General features: G+C 39.7%; 1 protein-coding gene across 2 annotated transcripts in view; it reads right to left on the bottom strand.

Annotated features, from left to right (window-relative positions):
• LOC109636652 (protocadherin-15-like) overlaps positions 1-24,828 on the bottom strand; it is a 190,050-nt gene that overhangs the window by 157,420 nt on the left and 7,802 nt on the right. For both annotated transcript variants that reach the window (XM_069538674.1, XM_069538672.1), the window contains exon 2: positions 10,847-10,904. The gene's annotated coding sequence lies outside the window, so the exon portion shown is untranslated. The remainder of the gene's footprint in view (positions 1-10,846; positions 10,905-24,828) is intronic.

Genomic DNA, 24,828 nt, shown 5'->3' with positions numbered 1-24,828 from the left:
GCAAGTTATGAACTATGATATCATGATGAATTATATATATAAAGGCAAGGCTGTTTCATTGGTAAAGCATGCTTCATAAACAGAGATTCAATGTGCTACACAGGGAAAATAAAAACAACACAAACGAAAGAGAAATCAATGTAAAATCAGGAAGCACAGTTTAAAATATTTAAGTAAAATTAAAAATTTAAATGTAGGAAAAGAGAGGTAAAGAGATTAATACCAATACAAAAGTAAAAGGGGAAAAATTATAAAACATAATACAATAAAAATAGAATAAATAAAATGTCAGACACAAAAATGTTTCAAGTATATATATATATATATATATATATATATGCTGCACAGTGCATATCACTGTATACTTTAGAAAAAGGATTTTCTAAAATGAGGAAAACAAGAGAATAGTGAAAAGATGTATCCTGCTCTACAGGTTTTTGTGCAATAATTTCTTGTGACAGTGTGGATCTGCTGTGGTACAGACTATTAGACACACTTTATCTCCGTAATGAACAAAATGCTGACGTTCAGGTACACTATTTAATCAACAGCAGTGATATAGAGTTCTACTTAACCTGCAAACGTTACTGCAAAAATATAAAGGAAAAAAAAAAGTGATGGAAGGTGGCACGATTCGTAGTTAAGAGATCAGTATTTTTAATGAAAGGTTATCTGAGGGCAACATTATTAAAGTGTATAAATCTGAGTGGAATGGTGGTTCACTGACCTTTGGGAGCAGAAAATCTAAATACGTAGGTTCACTTACGAGCATTTGGAGCTTTAAACTCTGGCTCACAGTCTCCACTGGATGAATGTGCTGAGATTTTCTTCCATGTATAATTCAGGACCATAGACTCATTAGAGCGTGTATCGTGTCAGTTTGTGTTTGAGATTGGCAGAGGGAGCAACTACCTTTAAAAAGTTTTCCATTCCATTACCGCTGAGTTTTTAAATGATAAATTAGACAAATGAATAGGGTGCAAGGTAAGACAAGATGATTGCGTATTTAGTCTATTACTAATAAAAAAGCCAAACTAAAATTTTTATAAAAATAGCCTCCAAACCCTGGATGAGCGCAGAAAGCTAATCCAGGTAAAGTCATCACTATCTCCACTTGGCCTAGCTTGTTTTTGGTATGAGTCAGGTCTTTGAGCAGGAGCTCTCTAATAATCAGCCCCTGCCACAGTGCTAATTCTCCTTCTCATCTTGTCTCTGTTGCTGCAGAGAAATCGTAGGGGCCAGGGTTCAGTCAGGAGTGAAGACACTCTACAGAGAAGGGTGATTAAGGGATATGCTCCTCTTGGGGGGAAAAAAACCATCTCATCTCAGCAACCAAAATAAAGTCTGCTTATTAGAGTACTTCACACTGGTAGCATATATATTCAGTTTGTTGTCTCTGAGTGTGTAGTTATACATATTATCAAAAAGTTGCGTGTTCATGTATGTGCCTGAGCTGGTGTGTTAGTTAAAGGGGGAAAAGGAGTAAGTGAGAAACTTGTCTCATGAAGTTTCATAACCATCAGTACATGGTACCTTTCATAGACTGTATATAATGATGGATTCCATTGTTTCCAGATACGGGTGACGGCATCTTGCACTGATGACATCATTTGGAGCCTGTAGTGATCGTGGTGTGGAGCCACGGTATCGAGGTCCCATCGATATACATGCTTAGTCAATTGCGGGTCAGTCTCAGCTGTCACTCATGATATTCACCCTGTTTATATAAGCATCAAATATCTAACTAGAATGGCAGTAGAGCACATACCTCTGCCAAGGCCCAACAATCTCCGTAAATTAAATCAAGCTGCACCAAATCTCACTCAGTCAGAGATATCAGTCCCCTCAATGTGCCTGATTTACAAAAAAAATCAAGATCCATGAATTATTCCCTGGTGAAAACACATTATCTCACAATGTTAAGGAAAGTAGATCCGTGCCCTTGATCCGCACCATAAATTTAATGGGTTTTTCTCTGACCCACACCACATCCTTCCACCAAGTTTCATGATAATCCCTCCAGTAGTTTTAGAATAATCTTGCTTGTGTGATGAAAACAAGCTAAAACGAGAGAAACCACCTTTGATAAAAAATAATAGAACATGCATATTGACTTTGTAGTTTGGTCCATGTCCCATCTGCTAACATGGTGGAGACGGTCAAGGGCAAGGGGTGATCTATATGATTTGTCCTCAATTTAGAGGAGCTGTCATGTCCTTCATCTTTTTATACAGTCAATGGTACTCATGATGATAATAATAATCTAAAACTAAGTCTGGAATCTGTTTTATATCAGAAAGGATCATTTTCTGTGGCCTGCGTTGGATGAGTAATATATAATTCAACTAAAAACACCCATAGCTCTCTCCTCTTTAAAACTAATTATGCATGCACAGAATACTTTTAACCAGGAGCGGTTAAGTTGACTTTGAGGTGCCTTGTATTCTCATGAGAACGCTCAGAGTTTTATCAGTGTTTGTGCCTTTTTTTCTTGAACAACCAGAGGAGCCTGGGGGTCCCTCTGTGAATGATGCACGCTGCTTATTTGTATTCAACCGAGGCTTCAATCACTAAGCAGGCAAGTCTTCTTTAGGGAAAATCATTCCTATTAGTGATGTTGCACTAATACAACACCCTTCAGTCATTTCTTAAAAGCTTAAAAACTGATTTTGCCAAGCAGATGTTAACTTCCTGCAGCGACAGGCAGCAACGGTTTAATTATTTTCAATGAACGCCATCTTTTCTTACATGTTGGTGCTGCAGAAACTGTTAATTTATTCCTTCTCGGGTGGAGGGTGCATTGTTTACCTGTTGAATTGTGCCGATGCATTAAATTGTTTTTGGTGGGTCATCACAATGTTTGAATATGAATTGTTTTCAAAAGAGACCAGATGTTTTCAGACGTGGTTAGACACTGTAATTGATTGCACGGCTTCTGCAGCATTATTTGGTTCCACAAGTTTTCACAAATTCAAAATGGCTCTGGAGAGGCAGTGTTTCCTTTGCATCTAAGTCAACTGGTGGTGTAGTGTGTTTTTTTCTGAGCCTTTTGAATCAATGGAACAATAAATCATTCAGAGGCTTGTTCCTAAGAGAGCATGGTCATACTTGAATGGGCAGAAAATTAATACAATTCCCTGCTTTCTCTCTAAAATCACTTTATCCTGCTTTGGTTCTTTAAGGTGAACTATTAAAGCATATTGTCAACCAACTCATCAAAGCAGCAGCAGATCCTAAAAGTCTTGCGAGAAAGAAAAATCAAGACACAGCGGGACTACAGGAACACATGCTTCAACTTGAATATTGCTTTTCACTCGAGACAAATTGAACAATTCTTCTTGCTGAAGCGTCATTTCCCTGGACTATGTGCATGCACTCAGCTGTTCAGTCCTGAAATCCTCTGCCTGTGAGCTCCCGGTAGGCAATCCCACGGGACTGTGTACACGAGCACAGAAGTGAATGTGCACTAGCAAACACACACATGCAGACGCACAGAGATCTAAGGCAGCAAATAGCTAAGAGGCTCAAATCTTACCCCTGCAATTGAAGAGAAATTTGATGTAAGCGATGTATCATTTGTTCTGTGATTTTAAAGGTTCATGTTGCCATTAAAAAAAGACTGACAAAAGAAAAAAGGAAATTTTCTCTTCTCTCTCTCTTTGCAACATCTACACTGCACTGAGAACCACAGGCTGAAAGATGGGAGGACAGGTTCCAGATGTGCTGATGTGTGAACCTATGAGTGAGAAAAATCTAGGGTAAGATGGTAACGGGCTTGTTGAGCGCAGCTTGATGCACTGACACATTCTCTCTGTGTTTTTTTCTGGAGGCATGTGAACTGGACCTCATCATGCAGCCACCAAAAGGAGCAGGACTGCTGCATTCCCCCGCATGACTTTGCAAACAGAAAATACTGCCATACTTTCTTCAACTTTTGCTGGTAAATTAGAACTCCGCTCCACACGAGGCCCTCAACTGAGAGCAGATTTAAACCAAAGCTCGGACCAACATTTCAACAAAAGTGTACTACTACATACTTCAATGGTGAGTCTGTGTGTGAGGTCATAAGCTAGCTTTGGTTTTATGGGAACGAGTTTCAGGTGGCTCACAGAGTTTAGAATTTGTTGCCTTCCATGGTGCTGAACCTGCTCTGTGAAAAATCCTCCCGAGCACTTGTTAGCAAGTCTCTTTGATGGTGCGTTCAAACCGAGGACACAGCAAATTCTTGCGTGACATTACTGCAGTTAAACACAAAAACCCACACATTCTCTTCCATTAAAGAGGAGTGGAGGGCTACTGGCTTAAATGACTACCGCTGATGCCTTGTACTTGTTGTGGAAACACCAGAGAAGCCAGCGCCATTGTACAGTATGTGTCCACGACAACATGGAGGGAAGCACACAGCTCAAGGAGTCTTCTCCAGGAGCCGCATCTGGATGACTGGCGTCTTCCAATGTTGCCCGAGGCTGAGAAATGGCCAGTTTGAAAACCTGCTAACTCAGTTAAGGGACTTACATTCTTAACACTGATAAGGTCTTACATCACATAAATCACAAGTGTTCGGATATATCAATGTCTTTGCATTTGCACGCAGCATTAAAGTTTGCTGTTATGGATTACAGCTAATTTAAGAAACAAAGAAAAAAACATCCACGATATTTAGCTGACAAGTCAATATTTGTACTTGAAAGGGCTGGTTACATGGTTCAGAAGGTTGAATTACCATAAAGTGGGGTCACGTAGCTTCCATGGTTGAGTGAGCCACAATTTTAAGGAAACAAACAAAGAACAAACACACACATACACACACACACAGGGCGTTTGTTTCTCTGTCTTCAACTTTGGCTTACTCTGACTGCAGGCTTTATGCTAGCCCTCCCCGACCTACTATAAAAATTGAAATTGGCTCTGTGCAAATGGAATTGCCAAAGGGAGTCTGAGTCGAATAAGTGTCAAGGGACATTGATAGTTTGGCAATGACAACTTGTGTGTGATATTGAGAGGTCAAAGCAGCGGAGAGGGTGGGCCAGCAAGAGGGAGGGAAGTGAAAGAAAGCCAACTCCAGAGCGTCTGTGAGTGTCTGTGTGTGTTTATTCATTTTGTAACCTCTTTAGGACCTTTTCCAGTATCAACCCTGATCTTGTCACCCCCATCATTAGGGTTGGGCATCAATTGATCATAGTTGAGATTAGGTATAAGGTTTTGGTTAGACTGTCGATAATGAATGGAAGTCAACAAAATGTCCTTAAAAGGACATTGGCTCAATTGTGCCTATTTACTTGTGATTTGTAAAGAACATTTTGAGCACAGACCTTGCAAAGTAAGGACATTTTTGGAAAGTGAGGACATTTTGGGGCGGTCCTCATTTTTTGTTGTTTGAGGGTTAAGAGTTGGTATTCAGGGTAAGGTTTGGGTAAGGGCTGGCAAATGCAATATTGTGTGTGTGTGTGTGTGTGTGTGTGTGTGTGTGTGTGATGAGCAGCAGATTCCTAAAACTCAGAGATAATAGAACAAGTGTGGTGTGGTTAATTCTGTATAATTGTTTTGCCGATTCTAATGAACACTCAGGTGTGAGAGAATAAGTGTAAGAGTAGTAACAATGGAGTCTGATCCAACTACCTGAAGAAAACCAATGTCAATTATCTGAAAAATTAAAATGAGATACTCAAGAGACTGAATTCATAATGAACTTATCCAGCTGTTATTTGAACCAAAATAAAAGAGGGCTCTGAGGGCAGAGCACTGCGGCTGACTCACCAGTTTAGCACAGAATATCTATGGGCTTAAGTCTGCACAGGGGGTGGATTTAAAAATAATAGCCACTCGTTTGTTCATAACACCATGTTGTGGTGTTTCCCTGCTTCTTTACTGCAATAGGAAATGTGCGAGGATGTGAATTTAAACCCCAAGAGCTAATCTGACAATGTCCCATTCAAGTGATTTGAACATGCATAGTGTGTTATGCCAAACGTCTAAACTGCTCCCAGATTTCAGCCACTGTGCGAGTATTTATAATGCAGACCTGGAGTCAATTTATATTTTACTGCTGTCTGAGTTTTCTGCATGAGAAATCATCCTTGGTGTGAAAAGGTTCTCGATGTGACAAATCAGTAAGAGGTGTATCTGTATGACTAGTCATGCAAAGGTGCATCAGGTCAATCATCACAAACAACAACAACAGGAGCGAAACTACTCACCACGGGCAGCGGTTTCCTAAACTGTACCCAACAGATGTGTATGTGTTGAGATTTTAAACCTGCAATAAGCGTTTTGTTTGGCCCATAGGGAGCAGCAGAGGAAGATGAAGTGAAGAGTGGTGACATATCATCATCACCCTCTAAGTTAATATGGCTTAATATTCATATCATGCATATCCAACATGGATCAACATTCATTTGAACACTTTGGTGAATGTAAATCCAACGTCCACCTGCCTTTAAGCTTCTTATCGGATTTCAGCGAAATATCAGTTTCTTTCGCTGAAAAATGCTCCACACACAGGAAGTTAGGTTAAAAAGAGCATTTTTCACTGACAACTTCTCCCTGGTACAATGAGAGAAAACCAAAACAGAAAATCTTTCACAATTCAAGAAGCTTTAATTAATGTCTACTCATAAAAGGTCAAGTAGCTGCTACTGAAATAAAAATAAATGTAAGGGTATTTCTGTAATACTTGTAATTCTTTCATTCCGCTGCCCTACAGCTGTATGACAGCAGATACTCATGAGATATGATGTGTTTGGGCTGCTCACATGGGCATAGAAGCTAAAGGGGTTTGATAATTGGAACACAGGGGGACCACAGCACTAGCACCAGATCTGTTACTCCAAATCCCAGAGGCACATAGAAACCAACACTGAGGGCTATAATGAAAATGTTCTCTTAGATTTCTGTTAACCCCCTTCCTGCCTTTTCTTCTCCTCCACAGAGTGCACCATGGCAACCTCTGGGAGAGAGCTCTTTTGACAGATTCCACAGGTTATTACTTTTACAACCAGGGGCAACAAGACCTTTAGAGAGTCCATTAGCACCTAGAGGAGCTGTTGTCTTCTTCAACTGGCTAATAGAGACTTTCAACTTTGGATGGGATAGAAACAAGTGTTTATTATCCATCAAAACATGAAAGTTTGTGCAAACTAGGATCAATTAAGTACCAAAGCCAGTGCTCTGGGAGAAGCCTGATTGATGTTTTGTGCACCGTTTGTAAGTTTGTGCAGTGCCGGGATTGAATCTTTTATCACTCAGTGCAAATCGATACATTCCCAAAAGTATGCAGTGAAGATGCATTGTTGTTTGTCCGATGGGATATGTACAAGATAAAGGATCAGGCAAAAACCTTTGCTACTTGAATGGCACTCAGTAGAGCTCATTCCTCAGCCAAGGCTGAACAAGCTAACATGCAAGATTGTCTAGTTCTTATATAAAAAGAAACGTAAATGTTATGTTATAATACATATAAAGCAGTTACAAATATACTTTACTCTGAACTTTGTGTATCAGCTCAAGATAAATATAGGATTATATAGCAACGCAAAATATGGAAACTAGACGGACTACAGTTAATCATCTATAAACAAGTTGTTGAACAAATAATTTAAACCATTTTTTTAAATATGAAGATGTTAGATCCATGACAAATTGTACACACTCATAAATATCAGCCCACAAAAAATGATTTTTGTTTTGAATCAAGACCTGCCTCAAAAAACTAAATGTTGAAAAGTGCTTTTACCTACAATGTGTTTAAAGAAGGTGAAAAGAAAACATTACTGGGTCGTCCCCTTAATTGTTATTAAAAAACTATCGATTCTTCTCAGGCCCTATCCTTCCACCATGCTTAGTTAAAATCAGTTTAGTAGCTTTTGCATAAACCTGTTGATACCTCAGCCGAGGCCCAACACACCTTAAATTCAGTCACGCTACACAGATATCAGTCCCCCCAAAAATGCCTGATTTTCTTTCATCAAAATCCATGTATCCACTCCAGGATCTGGATCAGCAACAAAATGTAATGGGCTCTTCCCTGACCCATACTGCAAAAACATAAACAAACCTTTTTTTTAAATAAATTTACAGAGCTTAATGGCATCAACAGAAACCTCTTTAAACTCTTTTACACCAATTATTCTTCATTTCTCCCCCTCTCTCTAATTCTGCGAGCGCTGTCCCCCCTTTATCTCTCCCTCTGGTTTGGATTGCCATCGCTTGTATCTGGCACCACCGATAAGATGCAGGAGATAAAGGGCGTAGATGCTACGGGGAGACAACACTGAGATGGGGCTGAGATAAAGAAGTAACAGCTGGTACAGAAAATGATGAGATAGAGAACAAAACCTATAAAACCTCCACTGAAACATGCCCTTGACCAGGGTGCTCTGTATCATCACAGCAACATCTGACTCACTATTACTGTTCATATAAAACACACAGAAAAAAAAATGTCTTGTGAAATGGCCCCAGACAAATCAAAAGAAAAGATTAACTGAATTCAGACAAATGTGCTTGACTTACATTGTTCACTCTCCCGACATTATTTGGGCCATTTTTTATGTCCCCCAGCATAATAGCTGTGCCTCTCAGAAGCACACACCTCATCTATAAAATCATTCTATCATTTCCACCTGCAAACAGCCAGTACGGCAGCTGCAGGTTCATTTCCGTGCACATTTCCTGAGTTTGAATGTGTGCGATGAATAATATGCAATTTCAGACGTTTATAAACACCTTTCACACAGACATCAGACAGAGGTTATGTGGCAGAGATTGGAATCGAAGGTGGTGAAGTGGGCTTATATTTCAAAAAACTCGACAGCGGCAACCTCTAGAATCCACTGGAGGCTGAAGACTGGAGACAGACAGCTGTCAGAGCAGCAGCAAATGGAGTGCATTAGAATTTGGCCCTAATCATAGTTGTGTGGCGAGAGCTCCATTTTACTACTTATCGAATACTGTACTTCCTACTTTTCATTTTTGTCACCGACCAATCAGGTGAGACCAGCGTTAAAGTGGTACTTTGGAGCCTGAGCAATACTAGATCTTCTTTAGGCCTTCTCTGTGTTTACATGAGCTTCCTATATAGGTGACAGAACAACTGTCATAACAATTTAAATGTTAGATACAACACTGCTTCACGGTGACATGTACGAGGAACACAGAATAAAACCTGAGCTGGAACACTCCCTGAGCACTGAGAGACATTTCTGAAACAAACACATGCACCAACACAAAGGCGTCATGAATAATTTCTTCCTGCTGTGTGCTCTCTACGCCACTTGAGTCATATGTTCCCTGAACCTGTTCAAATTGACGTCCAGGTGAACTGCAGGTCAACACACACACACACAGAGAGAGAGAGAGAGAGAGAGAGAGAGAGAGAGCCCCTTTCCAAAGCTGAGACAACAGCCATAAACATGCCACTGGTTTCTGAACATCCCATTAAGGGAATGCGAGGCAGCGGAAACTGTGCGCTCATCACTGTTTTGTCAGGGAGATGCGTTCAGGGCTTGAATGAGAAGGGAGATTATATTAGTGTTATAGTAAAGCAGTAGAATAGCGCTGAATTGGATTGTCTCTCAGAGGCACGCTTTGCTTTCTCTTCCATTCGGATACAAATCCCATGAAGAGGCAGGGGCTGTGTGGAAAGACAACAATGACAAATGTGATTAGGAACAAGATGAACAGGATGAAGCCAGTGTCTCTGCTTCAGCTGTCGCTCTGAAATAAATGGTATCTTCCTCGTCTATTCTATAATGTAGTTCAGGGAGAGAGTCCTCAGATTAAGACCACTGAGCTTAAGCCACCGAGAAAAACCTCAGCTGTGATTTAAATTACTTATACTTTTGTACCGTTTCCATGCATGTCTAATCTGTAATCTGAAGCCCTGTCGAAGCTCCAAATATCAGTCAGCATGTTTGAGTGAATATGCCATCTACAGTACGAGTATAGGCACCTGAACCCCATCATCTATGTCTACACACAGACACACACACACACAAAGTGTGTAGTGGTACATGCCACACTTCCTGCACCACTGCCTCTTCAATCCCATCTTCTCTTTCCTCCTTGTTTCTCATTTCACACACTAAGTCTGGAACTGTCACTCAGAACGTCGACTGAGAATCTGTGCGCATCACTTGTAGGTCAAGGGCTTGTCAATTCAAAGAGACGCACATACAGCTGTATTTGGCATTATTTTTGACAATGACAAAATTCCTGTGATGTGGCCATCACCGTTAATTCTACTGGACATTATCTCCATAGACTGCAGGTCCATGTAGCTCTTAGCCACTCTCATCTTATTTTGGTGCTGGGCTTTGTGGATGAGTCACTGCAGCTCACGTCTGTTGCTGTAAATTAGTTTAAGAGTCTTTTCATGATTTTCTGTCCTACCGTGACCCTTAATAATCCCTAAAACAGTTAAATTACACTAAGAAGACAAAACTATTTGGGTCTTGGACAGTGACTGTTTAAGGAATGATCAACACCTCTTAAATATTTATCAGCTAGACCCTGGACAAGCAGTTTTTTGAATGCAAGAGATTTGCATCTTACAGAAAGCATCAGCAAACGTCAGGGTAAATCATCTTAGGGACATCAATAAAACATAGCAATGCTATAAAAACCTCAAAGGTCCATCCTGTCTGACTCGGTATGTCTCCGAGACGTCCAACTCTCATCCACAAGAGCGAAAATAACAGCAAGAACTGCTCTTGACCATGGCAGACTAGATCATGCAAAATACACTAATGCACATGTGCATGCATGCATGCAACAGAAACCCAGCTGGTGAATATTTTACAGGTTGCAAAAACAAACCAAAAGGATCAAGATTTAAGAAAACAAATACCTGATTTGAGTTCCTGCAATCACAGCGCATCCTGCCCTTCAGTCGAATTCACACAGACCTGAAGAAGAAGGAGAGCGTAAGATCCTCAGTGCATAATATGGACATGCAAACACAAGTCAGTGAGTCAACTCTAGTTTAATCATGTACTCACTTATTGGTGTATATTGAGTGTAATTCTTAATCACATTTTTAGATCATCTCCCCTCATTCTCCCTCGTGTCCTGTCAGTCTTCATCATACTGGTAAGGGGAGCGAACACTAGCTGCTCGACAAACAACCGAGTTTGTCTTGCTCAAAGATGGAGAGCGGCCTTGTTCTGTACAAGGATCGTGGGAGATGGATTTCTGACCTTTATGATAATTATCACTTTTGCTAGGTTAGACTTTCCAGAACCAAAGCTGAGCATTTTTTATGTAGAGTACGTTGGACACAGTGAGCCAAAGCCGTTGTGAGTTCCTCGCTACACAATCAGATAACATTTGCTGCACTGTGCCTGACCTGAATTTGTAAAGAGTCTTCAGTTTTGAATAACTGAGCCATGAACCTTCATAACTGTTGCAGCACACTGGTAAACACCAACCTGAGAGTGCTTATCAGTATATTAGAGGGCATACAGCTCCGACATGCATATCATCAACTCGTCTGAATAGAAATGACTTTGCATTGCTATTTTCAGGTGTTTGTTTTCTGATGTATACAGTGAAGTTAGACACATTAATTAACAGCCTGCAAAAATTGCTCTGTCTTTGGGCGTGATAACCTTGATGTTGACCTGCATGAACGGGGCATAAAATTCAACACTTTTGTATCATCTGTCAACATTATACTGTTTAGCCCATAGAACAAAAACTGAATCAGGAGAACCAGTTAGTTTAGCTTCATGAACACATAACCCATAAACCTTTAAACAATAATACCACATAATTAACACTGATTAAATATTAAACTGTGGCTTTGGGGGCAGTTGACATGTTGGAGCTGTGTTTACTTCTATACCAACAACTACTGGAAACTGCCCAGCATCTAAAATCCCTATGTTTATAAAAGGCTTTCCTCCTGCAGCTTGCCAGTTGTTTGCTTTGTCACAGCTAGAGTCACTGTCTTCACAGCCCACCCACAATCCACCTTTTTTTTTGTGGTAGGTTTAGCTTTATAAACTCCAGCCGTTCATTCTGTCGCTGACCTGGCGACGTACATGACAGAAGTATATTGATTTAACACTGCACAATTGTTAAGTGTCAGGAAGCCAATATATCATGGCACAGTGTCTCCAAGGAAACTAATATTAGAGACCAGTGGACATAGTTGTATTCTTTCCTGAAATACTGGAGCATTTATTCTGAATTTGAACGTGTGTTTGGCTTAGTTCATTTCTGACAGTGAGTTTTACCAAGCTGCAGTAGGACACAATAAGTGGTTGGCCGGATGGACCACGTGTCACTCAAAAAAGAAGAGAGGCTCAGAGACTGACACAAAATGCCCTTTTCTACTAGAGCTCCATAGAGAAGCTTGAGAAAGGAAGTGGTTGGTTGCATCTTAAAACCACAAATGTATTGTCTTCTGGAAATCAAATAAAACACCTTATCTACCTATAAAGGAGTTTGTTACACAGACATTTCAAAAACATTGATGGGAAAATGGGAAAAGGCAATGTGTATGTATATGAAATATAATAAGCACATATGTATGCCATCCTTTATTAGACCTAGGCTAAAAATAATCGTGATGTCTTCCAAATGCGGGAAAAGTTCAATGTTATTTTAAACAATACTCCAATAAGTGCATCCATGTGACCTGTACTATGACACAGTTCTCTCAAACCCTCATCAGATCATTTTCAGCATGGGCTCTAATGGAGTGATTTAACCTGCAGAGAGCTAAAGAATTCAAGTAATTCTGTCAGCATGAAGAAAGACTCGTTCACCTCATTAAAGTAATCAAACATATTAAACAGCCATTAGACGAAACGCCACTGCAGGTATATTAATGGGTAGGAAAAAAAGCTAATGTGATGCATTTGCTATTTTGACACAAAATCCTGAAAAAGTTTCAGTCGTGAAAAGAAATGTTAAATGTCAAGTTATCATTACAAATTCCTGGAGAAAGACATTTGCTTACATTAAAGATCTGATAGAGCATGAATTATAGAGCTGCTTCTGAGACAGATTGACACCATCAAGGACCACATAAAAGAGACCACCATGCAGTTTTGACATCAGCATGTATGAACATGAGTGCACAAGACAGACCGAGATGGAAAAAGAGGAAATTGTAGAGGAGATGGGCCAAATCAGATTTTAGAATGAGGTGCATTCAGCATAATGTAAGTGTGAGATATCGCTTAAGGATACGTAGGAGTGGATAAACACATGCCTCAGCAGACGATACTATATTCCCCCAGACACATTTTGCTTCATTTCCTGTTCCATCCTTCAGTGATGAATAGCATTCATCACTGCATGGATGTGTCTGCATGTTAGGGAAAAAGACAGGATGGGAAAGACAATAGAAGGATGAGTGACTGTCTCTCACCTCTGCGCTGACACCCTGGACTAATGAAACGCTTTCACTCAATCATTCCAGTCAATAGGGTTGTGACATGCACATCTTTTGGCCTTCATAAGAACACCCTGATAGGCTGTCAAGAAAAGGACAGTTGTCAAAGATTCAACAATCAAAGCGACACAGGCAGATCAGCACGTTCTCTGGAAATAAGTCAGAGCAGTCATCAGCCGTGCTGATGTAGTTGGATGATGGCTTGGAGGATCAAGCCTATTGTGCCTATTGTCATCGTCACCGCATGCTGACTATACTTCTTTATACTTCCCATTCCCCTGTGGTCGCAGGGACAAGATTCTGCTGCACTGCACTGTGCCATGCAGTTCGAGCCCAGATTTCCCTATGAGCTTAACAGGGAGTGTAGCCCTCTCATTGTTTAGTACTTCAAAGGGAAAAAGAAGGGAGAGAGGAGTGCAAGAGGGAGGGAGAGATCGAGGGAAGGGGAAAGTGATAGACACGGGTTGAGAGAGGAAACATGAAAAAGGAGAAGGCAGGAGGGGAATAGCAGCAAAGGAACAGAGAAGGGGAGTGGGAGGGGAAATATGACAGAAATAGGAAGAGGGGTGATGGACAGAGTTTGAATGTAAGTTGCTAAACCTCCCAAGTGCTGCACCAGTATGTCTGTCCAAAACACATTCAAGCAAGATACAGAACAGGATTAGGAAGTAATACTGCAGCTTTTTGCACTGGTATGGTTTATTTAGAAAGTACAGCTAAATGTCGACTGTTCAGCTTCCTTACACTCTGTAATATTTAACTTTTTGCCAAATAGGGACATAGAAATCCCATTTGGTGATTTGTCTTGTACATAAACTGGCAATGTATCAAATGAATGCTCTTTCAAGGCCACCCGCTGCCAAAGTGCAAAATGTTGAGGTCCGTCCGAGCATTTCAAAAACAATACATATGAGTTTTGTGAACACATTGAAAACTGTGAGGGAAAAGTTCATGCAATTAAAACAACTTAAATGTCATTAAAGTCTTTGTGTAGTTGGTGTAAACTTTAAGCTTCCATACAACAAATCAGCTGTCCATTAGCTGTTAGCAGTTGTCATCTGTCCATGTTTTACATTATCATGTTTTATTAATTATTTGAAAAATCTATGTTTGAACAAACTAGCTTCACTTGCTTATGCTAATTACGTTACCCACGAGTCTTCATTAAACCAGCTTAGTGTAGCCTGACTAATAGATTAAACATCAGTTCTTAATTCAGTGTTGTGATTCAAGAAAGATACTTGTGTGAATTTTGTGTTCTAAATATCCTGCATATGTCAATGTTATATTTCAGTTTTTCCTGATTAATACATTTCTTTTTTACTTTGTCACTGAAGGAAATTGATTGTTGACTGATGAGAGGGAAGAACAATCATATTTTTTTCATAACACTGTAAATCAACAACATGGGAAAAAAGCAAAGGTCTTAACACCATCTCAATACACTGTACTGTAGCCATAGTAAAGGTTATGGAAAGATCACAGTCATGTTAGTTCGGAAACAAATGCCACATTAACTCAGGTAATATTTCTTGAAAGCATGTGTGTATGATTGCAAGCTGAACTTCAGTTGAGGGTAAAAAAAAATAGGGATGCTTAAATGAAGAAAGGACATGACTTTAGGGAGAGAATCTGCGTTGTGAAGATAATGAAGAATTATGAGGTGCACGAACTTCCTCCCCTGACGCTCCACCACACTCTTAATTACCTGTCTCATACTCTCATAGGCTGGCAGTTATGACAATGACAGGGAATTAGTTAATCCATGTAGCAGTTAGAAAGCAGAACGCATCTGCATATAATTACAATTCAATAAGAAGTCATATTCAACCTGAAGTTGCTGGTTCTCTTGTGGGTATTTAGTCTAATGATGCATTTACATGGATTCTTTTTTCAAGGAAAATCCATAGCTTAATTACATTAAGACAACTAATCATGATCATACACTAAATTTCAGCTGATAATCAAATGAACATGGAGTCAAGATATTTTTCAAGCTATCCAGTGTCCGTTGGCTTTTTATATATTTGTAAAAAATAAGGGACTCTGTGCTTGAAGAAAAGAAAAGAGTTGAAATCATAGAGAGCTGCTGAAAAAGTAGTATTCATAAAAAAGGATATATGCGGACTGATTATGTGACTCATTTTTACTGAGCTCTTTGTGTGCCTCTTGCAGCTTTGGCTACGTTTATACAGAAGCGCCACCTCAAACAGCTTCATGGTAAAGCCTTATACAAACGAAGAAATGCTTCAAGTATATGCATATTATTTTTTGCATTCCTCTTTACACATCTGTCCTCAGTTAAAGAGATTGTCTATTTGCAGACCAGAGTGGGAGAGATACAGAAGCAGTGCACAAGAAGGTTTCTTTCTCTAGAAAGAAATGCAGCTGGGGAAAAAAGTCTGGTTGTAAGAGTAAGCTGTGTTTGTATTTTATTGGCGATCTGGAAGGAAATCTCAAAAGGTCAGGCTTTCTTCAGGGACAACCCTTTTTATACTGTTATAATTATATAGTGTACTGTAGCCCCACGTGAGGTAAACATTGTATGTTCAAAGCCACAATCATAAATCAAAACCCTCAACAAGCTGGAGGGCGGCGGCTGCATTTACAAGAACCACAAAATAGGGTAGTGATTTTCTAACAAAGATAAGTCAGCGCATGAAATACTCATTTTGTTAGTCTTCGCAGAACTACTATTAGACTGAACCTTTTAATGTCAGCAAATCACTCAATCCATGCTTATCCTTCTACCTGAGCACTTGTCAAAACCAGTGCCAACCAAAATCTAAACTCTGCCATCAACAAAAAGGGACGCGGTGATGTGTTCATCTCAGATTCTTCGGCTGGGAGTGGAAGACAGAGAAACTCCAATTATGCTCCAAACCAGATAGAGAAAATGTATAAATCAAACCTTAATAGCATTTCATTGGTGGATATCATTGGGGTGAAGCCTGAAGGAACAACGTGCATGTGAAGTACTCTTCAGGGGTGAAAGCAGAACCTTGACATTTGCAGTGCCGTTTGTTTTGTGTGAGACTTTGTGAGAACCTATTGTGATGCAATATAATTACTATAGAATACGATAACAATATAGTTGTCTGCACCTGTTCTCGACAATAACTTGAGTGAAGAGTTCAAGAACCAGAGCAAAATCTGAACTGTGCAGGTTAAGAACAAAGCAAGCCCCACAAAAAAAAAATAATAAAAGCGTGGTGACTCTGGCTTGGTTTTGAATTCAAAAACATTGACAGAGTTCCAGAGTGGGAAGCCAGTGAGGGATCATTGACAATGCATTAACAACCTTTGGTTGAATCTTAGGTTGTATCTGGGGGTTAGCAATTGTAAAAAATAGCTGTTCAAACTTGGCAATATGTTCATAATACCAATGAGTAGTTACCTGTAGTATAAAAGATAATAACCAAACTAGGCCCCTCAGAGATGTGTACAAATGCAGTCACCCTGAATCCAGTGACACCTGACTTAATGGAATCATTCATCAGCACCGTCGGGACAGGCAGCTAAAAGCAGCTCCTCTTTATGAATTCCTTCTGCATGTGACACTCTGACAGCTCTAGACCGGTGGTCGTAGTGAATAAGTGGAGACATTCCTTATTATTAACACATGTCATGGCTGATGGCTTTAATGGATATTAAAAGCCATTCAGAGACTCTCTAGTGAGAAAACAGCCACACTCAAAGTGCCAGTTCAGAGAAGGAGTGAGGTCAGTCCTGTAGATGAGAGACAACAAGACAGAGGGAAAGAGACAGAAGATTTAGTCCATGTCATTTTGTCCTGGAAATCACACAATTAAAATAATTGAGTTTGTCTAAATTGGTTTAGAGACATAACTTTGTATCTTCTATCTATCCAAGGCCCACCCCTTTTAAAAGGTTTAAAATTGTTTTGAGACAGTCCAGATGCCTCTCTCTCTCTCTCTCTCTCTCTCTCTCTCTCTCTCTCTCTCTCTCTCTCTCTCTCTCTCTCTCTCTCTCTCTCTCTCGAATGATTGACCGGTGGCACGGTTGTGGGAATGGCCATGTCAGTCCGTACATTGGTGCATTTTAAACAATTTAAATGGCATTTAATGGCAATTTGGTCTAAATAACCATCATCCTCTGAGGATAATAACTTTGATGATCCTTTGACTTTTCATCAAGCACAACCATCAGGTCAAATCTTTTACTTTATCAGTTGACTTTGTTTTTTTTTACTTTGACTTTATCAGCAAGCAACATTATCAGGTCAACTTTTTCATGTTGTTCATGTTTACTGCTAATGTTAGCATCGGAAAATATTAAACACGGTTAACATAATATATACGCTAGACATACGCATATTACAATTGTCATACTGACCATGTTAGCTTTTTACATTAGAATTTACACACAAGCACATACACTTAACCCCTCTCAGTACCAAACACATATAAATATATTTAAATATGTTTTCTGATTACCTCGAAATCAAAATTAGCCTTTTTAATGTTGCAAAGAAAACGTAACCCAGTCCTCCTGATAATCATTCTAAGCTCTATAAGCATTACATTATATTGGGCATAATATAATTATTTGAGTGGAATGAATGTCCTCTTCATTAACAGATGAATGGTCATTTGAATATCATGTGGGCACATTTGAAATATTATATAATAACTGGAGGGAGAAGACAATCACTTTACTGGGCAGTGATTATGTTAGCAGTAATTATGGCTGACCTTACGTTGCAGGAAAAGTAGACTGTGACTGTGCCCAAAGAGCTTAATGCAGCATCACAAAGCCAACAGCGCTGTGAGGAGTCTGTATGCTGGTGGCACCATTTCCTGACTATAGCCTTTAGGTTCGTGCCAAAACAAGACCCCAGTCTGACCTGCTACTAAATAAAACAGACGCAGCCGGCAGGTGTTCACGTGGTCCTCTGCTCTACAGTGGTAAAATCCAGAATGTGCTCTGTGTGCTGGAGCTGTGAATTGAGTAACATTCAACATACAAAATGTCTGGGCTACAGTTTTTCCACACGTACAGTAAAAGAAAAAGAAAAAAAGTGCTTGCCATTGATTGCTTGTTGAAGCATTGGTGACCTTTCCAGGAGGTGGTCTAGTTTTTTCTCTGGGTTCAGCAAATGAAAATCGATTGCAGGAAAACCATAAACATAAATAGACTGCAGCTATTTCTCTGGCACTGGATGGAGTTCTACTGTTTGGACTTAAGGTCATAAATGAAAACATCTATAAGCTGGAGTGACATGTCCAATTTTGCTGTGTAACCCATCATACTGAACAATGTGGTAAGAAACAAAAGCTGCTAAATGGGAACATGTTTAGGGTCACAGGGGAACAGGGAGTATGGATTGTGTGTCGGAAACAAATAATTTATATCGCATTTTTTCCCCACCAAGATTTTCTCGTCCAACTGTCAAATGGAGAGGACTGGGAATATAAAGACATGAAAGTCTTGTCAATGTCTCACATGATCTATTATTAAGTGTTTGATTTTAGGACATCATTTTGCTTTATTTGCTTAAAGAGGTAAAAAAAAACCTTCATGTAGCCCAACTTGAAAGTGAGAAATAGAGCATTCTAATTAAAACCTGAGATCAGCACAACCTGACATCCGCACACAATTCATAAATCCATTAATGAGGCCTCTCGCTGTGAGGAAGCCTCTTTATCACGAGACTTATATGTGCAAACAAGTGCAACATGGCACTTTCTTAAATGTCACCTTCATATGCTGCTTTGATTAAGACTACGCTCACCGTACCATCGATGCTTTTGGGGGTAAATGTCATCCCTCAAAGGAGTGAAAACATACCACGGTTAATTTCCTCCTGGACCTCCTTGATCCAGTAAAACTAAGACTATGAGGCGAGTTGATTGGTGTGGAAGTCAAAGAAGAATTATTTTCCTTAAAGCCTACAAGAATAAATGTTTCAGATTTCTTGTTTAACTCACTTGTTTAACTTGTTTAACCGGCTTCTGCAAGCTGTGGTTTCTTCCAGTGTTCGATTATTGACAATTCCATCTGCCGGATGCTGCACGTATGCTGTCGCGGGGCTTGTGTGCCCCTCGTATGACTGTGTTAATGTCTGTGTGCAATCACTTGAGGTTTCAGCCGAGTGATGGCAGATTGACGGCCCGTGAACACAAGGAATCCACTGGCACATCATGAATCCCTCATCCCACTGTCTAGCAATGTCATTCAAGACACTCAATACCACAACTGAAATCATCACGAACAAAGATGTCTTATTTTATAACAATCTGTTTCCTAAGCATTTAATGATACAATTCTCAAGACTGTTTAAAAAAACAGTATGCACAGCTTTATTTTTTGAATCCAAAGTGAGACAGATTGGGTGAGCAAAATTCAGCCCTGGGTAAAAACCTCAACTTCATATTGGGCAACATTTTTCAAGTGGTGCCGAGTGGGAGGGAAAGCAATTGGTCATGAAATTGTCATTGCACGACATTCTAACACTGCTCGGAAGGTGATAACCTTCATGATGGGATGCAAGGTTGTTCAGCCATTTGTCCTGCCCGGCTGAATAAATGTACCATCAGACTTGAGGAAATGCTTGAAAGAGGCCCCTGTTGTAGGTGTCATGGGAGGGGGGGTGATTGTGCTCGCCAACTGGCTTTCAGATGCAAATGTTTGTTTTGGTGTATAAAGCCCTCCATAGCCGGGTGTTATCAAAATTGTCAGGAGAATTCATAAGTCTGGTAGACGAGCAGAAGAACGAGACGAGCAGAGCACATTCGGGCGAAAGGTTTGATTTGGTGTCCGCTATAATGGACGTCCTCCTCAGATCAGAGAGTAGGAAAGGGGAGGAAGACACGGAAAAGAAATGCGAACAAAACCAGAGCGCAAGACAGGTGGAGCCAGGCATGATGAATTCTGAACATTTGGCTGTAACGCTGTCACAATAGAGTAAATTGTGCAAACCAACCCAGTCATGAACATCATCAACTAATGCCACAATACGCCCCTCTCAAAGACTCAAAGACTCATTCATAGCTGCAGAAAGCTAGAGAATTGAAATTGAGATATAGATATATGACATATAATTCTATGGTATCTATAATTCAATTTGCTGTCATTATATCAAACTAATTTGAATTTTTATCCATTTTTATCTCATGCCATTTCCTCTCTGGTGTGGCCATGGGTCTACAAAGACTAATTTAGATGATAATAATATTAAGAAATAATTTAAAAGAAATCTGGTTACATGCTATTGTCTGTGCATTTAATTCAGTGATGAGGCTTGAGAGGTATCAACAAATCTATCCACATATTCCGAGAAATATTTGAGTTTTAAATACATAAAAGCAGAAATTTAAAGCAAATTTGATAACGTGAGGTGTCCGCCTCATGCAAATAACATAATGTTTAGTTGTTTTTTTTAATCGTGTGTTGTCTTTTGTGAAGTGACTGAACAGACTGTTCTGGCAACTTGCATTTCCAATCCCTTTGGCAAGAAACATGTTTATCCTCACATTATGGGGAAAAAAAAAAATCACTTATTTCACTGAACCAAAAAGCAATTCACTCTAGTGAATGTTCTACCACTCACTGGTGAGGTAATGAGCCTTGACCATGTGCCTTGACACGCACTGCTGTCAGTTGTCATAACCCACATGTAGAAAAAGAAAACACAGAATTCCTCATATGAACGAAGTGTGAAACGAGGCGGGGGTGCTGACGTCAAAGGCACACAGGAAGACTCTTCAGGCAAAAGGTTGGGGATTTCTGCTAAGCAGAGCAAAGTGCAGAATTTTTTTTTTTTCCAATTTAATTGAGTCTCTCACATTAACTTCAAAGTGACAGAATAATTCCCACTCTTTGCTAGTGTTCATTTTCCCCAAGTTAAAACCTTGTCCTCTTCATTAAAAGCCCATCCCTCTTTATCCCCTTGAGCCTGTCATGTTCAAACAGTGTTTGCAGCTCCTCTCTCGGCTGCATTAATGAAATATTTGATATAAAATGTCAAAATAAGGGAAAAGCAGCTTGGACCAGGGACCACAGTGATTATCGCTCAGAGAGAGAAAAATAAAATGAGGTACAGTCATTTTATCCCCCCATTCATTTTTTTCTGAGCTAAAACCTATGCTGTACTGTGGTGGTTAAAAGTTGAAATAGATTGAACCAAGACAACACCTTGTATTGAAACAGGAATGAAAACTTGGAAAATTTGGTACATTTTCCACCATTTAAAAAGATTGTAAATGTATAACAAATCTCAAATGTTAGGTTGAGCAAAAGATTGCTGACTTTTTCTTCTAATTGGTTTATTGTCACTAAAAGAAGCTTGAATTGTGAGACAGTAGGCCGGACAGTTAACTGCTCTCAAAAGCATTAGCACCTTTAAATGCATGGCAGTGACTATTCATGTCGAGCACACGGGTCTGAACACACCTCATATGAATAATTTGAAAAACTAAATGCCCGAAATCCGTTTGGCCGCGGCTCAAAGAGTTAATTCTGGCAGGCTTTGAATTGGCGGGCTCACTTGCACAGATAGCACTGACATACTCTGCATCTACTGTTCAAGATAGAAATGAAAAAGCAGGGGAATAATGGATTTATTCTACACATATTTTTGAAACACGTCAAGTCTGATTAATTGCAATTCAATGGCAAAAATTCAATGTAGGTGGATTGAGGGCTACAGAGTGTAAAAGCAAAAACAAGAAATGAGTGGAGGCCCATGATATTGCTAAGAAGACTACACCGCCCGTTAAAAAAACTGCAACCCACTGACCAAGATTCTCATCAATGCACAGCAGAGAAATTGTTCTGGCTTTCCCTCGATGCCTCATTTGTCAATATGTCAACAAGAATATCCGAACTCCACGCCGCCACTCCTCCTGACACCAGTCTTCCTCTCAGGAATATATATCCAACGTTCCCCTTTAGGTAACCGCCTGTATGTACGATAGCGTTTCCAAGCTGAAAGGCCGGTAATGGACTCTGGTTAACATGTGGTGTTTGAGTCTACAAGCTCCTCAGCAAGCTTCAACTGTTCGACAGAGGTTAATTAGGTGGTGATGCCCCTAATTAATTTGCAGGACCACTCATGACTCTCACTCCTCAGTCAACACACCGCAACACCAGCATGCCTCAGACACAGTGACAGGAGTTACAGAATTATAGTGCGCTAAAGGAAAAACATATTCTCACAATTCAGGTACTTGAAAAATGTTCTGATGGAACCAAAGGGTGATAAATAACAGCAGAGTTGTATAGTTTGAGTCAAATATTCAGGCTTTGGGTGAAGTTTAAAGGCCTCAACATAATTGAACCCTGGCTGTCTATTTCTGTCTGTCAGCTATAACTGATGTGAGAATGGCACAAATACATATGCACTAAACACACTATTTCTTCAAGTTCATTCTCAACAATTTGCTTGAAAGATGATAGTATTAATGGATTTTAACTTGGGTCGGGACCCCCTAGTGGGTCATTAGGGACTGATGTGGAGGGGGGGTCTCAAGATGATTTCAGAGGTCTGTTAAGCAATCGACACAATCTTCAGACCCACCTTTCAAAATAAAAGCTCAGCAATTCAGCTTGGTAGGAAGCACTGGAGCAAAATCAACATTGTGCTTTTACTTTAAAGATGAATAGCCAAAGAGGAAGTGATTCTATGAATGTTGGGGGGCAGCAATAAATATAAATAGCAGCAATAAAAATAAAAAAGATGAAATCGCATATCTTAGCCATAATTTTATTAAAAGATAAGACACTCAAACATTGAATGAAGCACCCAAATAAAATAAAAACAATTGTGATCAACCATTTATTATTTTTTTTCCCAACATGACCCGTAAGGAGATTATAACAGATTAGTACCAGCATCAGTTGCAGCAGGTCAATTTACAGCACCACAGGAAACACTGTGACATGTGCACAGCTCAAATCACCTGTTTTATACTTCTACCACCAACTCCAGCATCTTTATTTTGTGGGTCGTGGGTTGAAAAGTTTGGGAAGCCCTGATTTATGAGATTGAGCTCTTTTAAAAAATGACAGCAATATTGTGACTCTGTAATGTCTCCTCATTGTCGGGCGACTAATGGAGTTACAAATGAGGCTCTACATTTTGATCAAGTCAAGCTCTACTTCATCTGACCTGATTATCAGCTGACGTCAAAACAATGACGTCCCCTTCAAATGATGAATGGCTTTTATTTTTTAGGCCACATTCATCACAAGTAAGCTTTGACTACCAGTTTTGGAGAGGAAATATTCTTTCAAGTTGTAAAACTCTATAGAGCAATGTGACTGAAAGTGAATCATGGAAGAGGCTAAATAAACCCCACAAGGCAAAATTGCTTGAATCAATAGTCTATATCTCAAGGCCTCTGCGGGGCGACAGTGAATGGGGCTCCAGATGGACTCTGCCACCTGGAACGAGGGGACTTGGTGTTTTTCCCACCAAAAAGTAAATCTAAGTAATTTGCAGGTGAAAGTAACAACAGAACTCAAGCTTATGATCTATTTACTTTATGAATCAAATCCCCATCTCTTACATTTCGCTGCTGTAATAAATCTGTCACTGGTCTACCTGCAGCCAAACAAGGCTGCAACGTTCAGAGTCTTGGGAATGGATTTATACCTCATGTGGCTAAAAGGATGATATGTTTGTTTTTTGGGTGGCAACACAATGAAAGTAAAAAAAAAAAAAGTGTGTTTCAATTAAATTTTTTAGGATAATAAAAAGTTAAAATATGGAGCTAATAAGTCCGTCTCTGCAAGCAGCTGACAGTTTTATATTGTCTTCATGCAGAGAAACAGACTGAGCCCCTTTAGCTTTGAGATAATCCTGACAGGAGAATGAACGCAGCATTGGTCATGTGTTCAAACAGCTAAAAACAAGACAGTGTAACATATGTTTAGTTTTTACAAGAAAGCTCTGGAAGCCATTACTCACATCTAACAATTTTACCGAGTACATGTAGGCTACTATAATCAACATATTATAAATGGTAAATGTTGCCATTAACTACATTATGAAAATGTACATTTTATTTTCAACTACTTTATCTACTTTATTTCTTTGAAGGCGTAGATACTTTCACTGAGATGTTTTCATTTTGTCTGTCTTTCTGAAAGTTTGCAGGAATTAAGCAAAAACTTGGAAGGATGCATTTGAGATGAAGAAAGAACTCATTCAACTTTGGTGCGGATCAGAATAAATGGGCGCATCCAGGAATTTTATTTCATTCCACAGAAATCATTGGATCTCTGGCGATAACGGGGTGCAAGTGTACATGTGCTCAGTTCTCATGTGAGAGAGAGCATTGCATTGCACTGCAAATGAGGTTTGACTGTCTGCATGGATGTTAACAACTTTGACATGACGAGATACAGGGCATTAGCTTTTGCGGAAGTATAGTTTATTATAGATTTGGACTTGACTTACT

Source organism: Paralichthys olivaceus, chromosome 14, assembly GCF_024713975.1.
Source record: "Paralichthys olivaceus isolate ysfri-2021 chromosome 14, ASM2471397v2, whole genome shotgun sequence".
Classification (NCBI taxonomy): Eukaryota; Metazoa; Chordata; class Actinopteri; order Pleuronectiformes; family Paralichthyidae; genus Paralichthys; species Paralichthys olivaceus.
This window is presented reverse-complemented; position numbering and strand designations above follow the sequence as displayed.